At 35.7% G+C, this 5,837-nt stretch overlaps 1 pseudogene; it reads left to right on the forward strand.

Moving 5' to 3' along the window:
* Window positions 1–2,112: 2,112 nt before the first annotated feature.
* LOC118629307 lies at window positions 2,113–2,845 on the forward strand (annotated as a pseudogene).
* The last annotated feature ends 2,992 nt before the right edge of the window (window positions 2,846–5,837 follow it).

Genomic DNA, 5,837 nt, shown 5'->3' on the forward strand with positions numbered 1-5,837 from the left:
TCATTACAAAATGCAAAACCATTGATGCCCAACTTTAATAAAATCTTGGTTGAGAAACAGAACTGATGAAGAATTTCAGAAGGATGCCAAGATCCATGTTATTTTTTTCAAATAAAACTCTATCCCAGGATCAAGCTAGAAAAGTAGCAGAAAGCCAAGTACTCCCAGAGCAAGTGTAGTGGTCAAGGGCATGAGCTCTAAGTTTGAAATTGGCTTTATCACTTACTACCTGTGTGAACTTGGGCAAGTCCCTTAACTTCTCTCTGGCCTTCAAATCATTTCCTATTTGAAGTCGGCTATTCTATTATACAGGGTGTAGCAAAAGTTGGCTCACAGTTGTTCATATGAAACATAATATAATAATTAATAAAAAATAATACAAGAATAAACTCTGTTTTGCATACTCACAACTGGAAACCTAGTTTTGCCTCACCCTGTATTTTATCTATTCTTATAAGCAGGCTTCAACCCACTGAGATAAAGTGGGGAAATTATTTCTATAGATAAGTAAATAAATAGATAATTTAACTATAAATAAATAGATGATTTAATTGATACTATATGATAATGTAGAAGGGAAGGTTAGTGTATCTTAGAGGCGTATAGATGGTTTACTATTTTTAATTATATTAACATATCACATCAGTAGGCTAAGTAAGCAAAAACCCTAGGTCATTTAAGTTTATACTAAAAAAATAAAGTCTAAATTATCCATGGTTTTTTTAAAAAGCTCTTAATAACCTAGGACTAAAAGGCTATTATCTTATTTTAAAATCTATCTGAAACCAATAGCCATATCATTCTTCATAGAGACATATTCATTAAAATTAGAAACAAAATCAGTATATAACTTTTACCATTATTATTTAACATTGAATTACAGTTCTGGCCAATGCAGACAATACATGGCACAGAAATGAGATCTAAGTTTTGGAAAAGAAGAAACAGTTATCGTTACCTGTGAGTGATACTATGTATGAGAAAAACCACGATAATAAAATGAAATTCCTGAAATTACTTAAAGCTCAGTAAGGTACTAGACATAGAATAAATAAAATAAATATGCAATTGGTTCTCTGCTATTAGACAAGAGTTTTGCTTGTTCTTAATATAACAGCAGTAACTTAATACAGCAGTTACAAAACAATAAAATACAGTGGGAAAAGATTCTATTTGCAATATACTCTAATATCCTAAGAAATATAAAGAACTATATAAAGAAAACCACAAAATTTCAGAAAGATATATTCTTCTATGGAGTGATCAAATTTTGTAAATATGTTAGTCTATCATATTTTATATGTATAACTCAATGCCAATTAAAGTCACAATTTTCTGTACAAAATAATTATAAATTTTGGAAAAATAAATGACTATATTAGTGGGGAAGAGACTTATCTAAAGCTGTAGTAATATAAGACATCTAGTACAGGCAGAGGAGTGGGCAGACATGCCAATGCAGACTTTATGTATATAAACATTTAATGTGATCAATGGGACATTGCAAACCAATGGCAAAAGGAAAGCTTATTCAATAAATTGTTTGGAAAACACTCATTAACTATTTGGGGAAAAATCAATTCAGATGTTTATCTCACACTTTTGGATGGACTAAAAGATAAGAGTAAAATAGGTCAAGCCATTTAAAAATGTCTCGACAAAAATAGAAGTAAATACTGAATTTCTTGAGCAGGGAAAACTATCCACCTTAGAAAGGCTTAAATAATTCAGATAAAAATTCCCAGTAAATTCAAACTTTAAGTCTCAAATTTAAACTAAATCCTAATGAAAAGATAAATTATGAATTGGAGGCAACCTTTGCAGGAATGTCACAGGTTGAAAAAGAAATGAATACTGTTCTTTATACTGTGCTTGCAAATATTCTGTAAGTTTATGATTATTTTAGAATTTAAAAATATTTATACATACTCTTGATATATGAAGAATATGGCAACTTGGTAAGAAAAAGACTAAGACCCAGGCGACGAATGTGTAAAGGACATAACAGAAAGTACGTGCACACACACACGTACAAAAGGACAAAAGGTGGTTAACAGACCTAGCAGAAAAATATTCAGCCTTGGAAATTAAAATGAAACTAAGACTTCCATTATGCCTATCAAAGTAGCAAAGGTTTTTGGTTTTGTTTGTTTTCAATAATAATATCAAACGTTTGCAAGAGCATAACCAAACAGGCACCTTTTCTTATTTCTGGTGGGAGATTAAATAAGAGTAAGCAATTTAGTTGTTTGTATAAAAGGTCTTGACAGGTGACGTCCTTGGCGCGGCTGCAGGGAGGCCGCGGCGGGGAAATAGCAGACGGGCGGGCTGGAGAGGGGAAGGCGGAGAAGCCGCAGCGAGCTGGAGCCGCCGGAGGACCTGAAGAAGAAGCAGAAAAACCTGTGAAAACTGAGACTGTTTCTTCCAGTAATGGAGGGGAAAGTTCCAGTCGCAGCGCTGAGAAGCGATCAGCTGAAGAAGAAGCTGCAGAAGTCCCATCAAAGCCTAAAAGGTCTCAGTTTGGATTTGCCATAGCAGTCAGACGACAAAGGAAGCCTCAGCCAGATCCATCAAACTTGGAGCAAGGAAACCCGAAGGAACTGTTCCCACTCTTGCTCCAAAAGCCCTTTCAGTAGCAGCAGCTTTTAATGAAGATGAAGATAGCGAGCTAGAGGAAATGCCACCAGAAGCAAAGATGAGGATGAAGACTGCTGGAAGGGATACACCAACATCAGCAGGACCAACCTCCTTTAATAAAGGAAAGCATGGGTTTTCTGATAACCAGAAGCTACGGGAGCAAAATATCAAATCTCATCTTGGGAACGTCCATGACCAAGACAATTAAATGATAGGTTTTGAAATTGGGGTCTAGGGTGGGTGTAAAGTTAAAAGGAACAGTTTCCTTTTTAAGAATGATAGAAGACTATCTTTGGAGCCCCCCCCCCCTTTTTAAGATTGAGTGGTACACTAATAAATGACAGTTTGAAATTAGACGTAATTTATGTTTTATATACAGATTTCAAGACATTTGCTAATTTTGTAGTTTCATGTGATTAGTTTCCAAAGGTTACAGGTAATTTAAAGAAAATCAGAAATGGTACCTTTCTAAGAATTGCATATTTTTTTAGACACACTATTAGCACATTAAGAGGGAAGCAAAAAGTTATTGTCTGTTTAAACTGCAAGCAATTACTCTCTAACTTAACTCCCTTATTAACCTAAACTTTCTGGCTCCCAGGAACAGCCTTATAGAGAGGGAGTAGTATTGTATTGGGAGGAAAATGTTACTGGAGTATTGACTAAAAGTAAATTAGATAAAATTAAAATATTGCTTTTTTTCCAAAAAAAAAAAAAAGAAGTCTTGACATCCTTAAATATAGTAATCCACTTCTAGGAGTCACATTAATAGGAAAATCCTGGGGGCAGGGGGGAGGAAGAAAAGACTTTATGCATAAAGATGTTCACTGAGCATTATTTATATTGATGAAAATTTGGAAGCAACTTAAATGTCAAGCTATACAGAAAATTGTTGCATAAATAATGAAATATATAGCCATTGAAAATAGTGCCTACAAAAGAAGTTTTAAAGTAATGTGATAAAATTTACTAAATGAGGAAAGCCCAGGGCAAAATTGTTTATCAAATATGATCGCATATTTATAAAAACAAAGAAGTAGGGGAAAAAATAATTTTTTTTTTTTATCCTCACCTGAGGACATTTTTCCATTTTTTGTTCAGATAGAGCGGGAGGGAGAGAGAGGAAGAGAGAGAGAGAGAAACATCGACGTGAAGGGGGGCCGGGGAAACTGCAACCGAGGTACGTGCCCTTAGCGGGAACCGAACCCGGGTCTCTCAGTACCGCAGGCCGACGCTCCAACTGCTGCGCCAAACCGACCAGGGCGGAAAAAATAATTTTTAAAAGTACAGCCCTGGTCTGTTTGGCTCAATGGTTAGAGCATCAGCCTGCAGTCCCAAGAGACCCGGGTTCAGTTCCCACTACAGGCATCTACCTCGGTTGCAGTTTGTCCCTGGCCCTGGTTGGTTGTGCGGATGGCAGCTACTCGATGTGTTCCTTTCACGTCGATGTTTCTCTCTCTATCTCTGTTCCTCTATCTCCCTCCCACTCTACCTGAACAAAAAATGGAAAAATGTCCTCAGGTGAGGATAAAAAACAAAAAGTACATGCTAACAGTAGTTTCTTTGCGTGGAGGAGCTGGGAATAACTCTGTTCTTTCAACTCTTTTATATTTACCCAACTTTCTATAGTGACAATATATTAGTTTATATTTTTATAATATATGACATGACTCATAAATAATTTCTGCTGTGTTTGGATCAGCAGGGAAATCTGGTATGTGCTCATCATAGATTCTAGATTTCTGACTTTAATTTTACAAATTCTATATGAACTTTTAAGCAGGTGGTGATAGTTTTTCAATGCCATCTGGCACTGGCAGTCATACAGAGGCTGGGTATATGGAAAAAGATTGGCCACAAATTCTCCTGCTGGGCACTTCAATGCTACAAGATATCTAATGATCAATGGGGCCTGAGGAAACAAAAAAATATTTTAGAAAAAAAAAGCGGTTCTCCTAAAATTTCTTAAAGGAACTGTTTTGTTGGCTCTCTCGCTCTCTTTTTTATAACTACTTTTTCTGAGTACAAGGGTAATAAATGCTTGATATAAAAAGTTCAGGTGTGCCTGGCTGGTGTGGCTCAGTGGTTGAGTGCCGACTCATGCACCTAGATGTCGCCAATTCGATTCCTGGTCAGGGCACATGCCCAGGTTGTGGGCCCGATCCCCAATGCGGGACATGCAGGAGGCAACCAATCGATGTTCTCTCTCATCGATGTTTCTATCTCTCTCTCCCTCTCCCTTCCTCTCTCTCTAAAATCAATAAAAATTAAAAAAAAAAAAAGTTCAGGTATGTCCTGGCCAGGTGTGGCTCAGTTGATTGAGCATGTTCCTATACACCAAAAGGCCACCTGTTTGATTCCTGGTTTGGGCACATACCCAGGTTGTGAGAGCAACGATCTATATTTCTTTCTCCTCCCTTCCTTTCTCTGTAAAATCAATAAAAATATATGTATTTCTTTTAAAGTTCAAGTGTTATAGGTATTTATGATGGAGGAGTGACTAGCACGATTAGAGTTTGGTATATATTACTCCAAAATTTTTGGTTGAATATCTAACATTTCAAAAATAAAATTGGGACCATTCTAACCATACTGTTTTGTAACTTGAACGTTCAGTTAATAGTTTCCTATATTGCAGAAAATTTCCCTTGTAAGTCACATGGGACCCCCTCATTTGTTTTAATGATTTGTCATATTCCTTTTTGGTATACTATCATTTATTTAACAGGTTCCCTAGTGATAGTCATCTTGGTTACCAACTCCTTAATATGAACAATGCTACATTAAATATATATGTACGTGTCTTCGTGTATCTGCATGATGTAAGAATGTCTGAAATGTTTGACTATTTCACAATAGACCACCAATTATCCTTGAATATTTCTGTATGATAAGTTCCTAGAAATGGAATTTCTGGGAGAAAGCTTATTGCTAAACAGACCTTTACAAATTTTTTTTATACTCACAACTATAATGAAAATGCTTGTTTTCTTACATCTTCATCAATGTAGTATAATACTTAGTTTTGTGTAGTTTGGGCCAATCTGATAGGTATAAAATATTGTCATTGTTATCTTTTGTATTTCTTTAATTATTAGAGAAGTTGAACATTTTTTCTTCTAGGAATTGGCCATCATTGTCATATTTCTGTTTGCTTATGCTTCTTGTTGATTGTCAAAGCTCTTTCATATCAGGGAATG

Source organism: Molossus molossus, unplaced genomic scaffold, assembly GCF_014108415.1.
Source record: "Molossus molossus isolate mMolMol1 unplaced genomic scaffold, mMolMol1.p scaffold_m16_p_14, whole genome shotgun sequence".
NCBI classification, from domain to species: domain Eukaryota; kingdom Metazoa; phylum Chordata; class Mammalia; order Chiroptera; family Molossidae; genus Molossus; species Molossus molossus.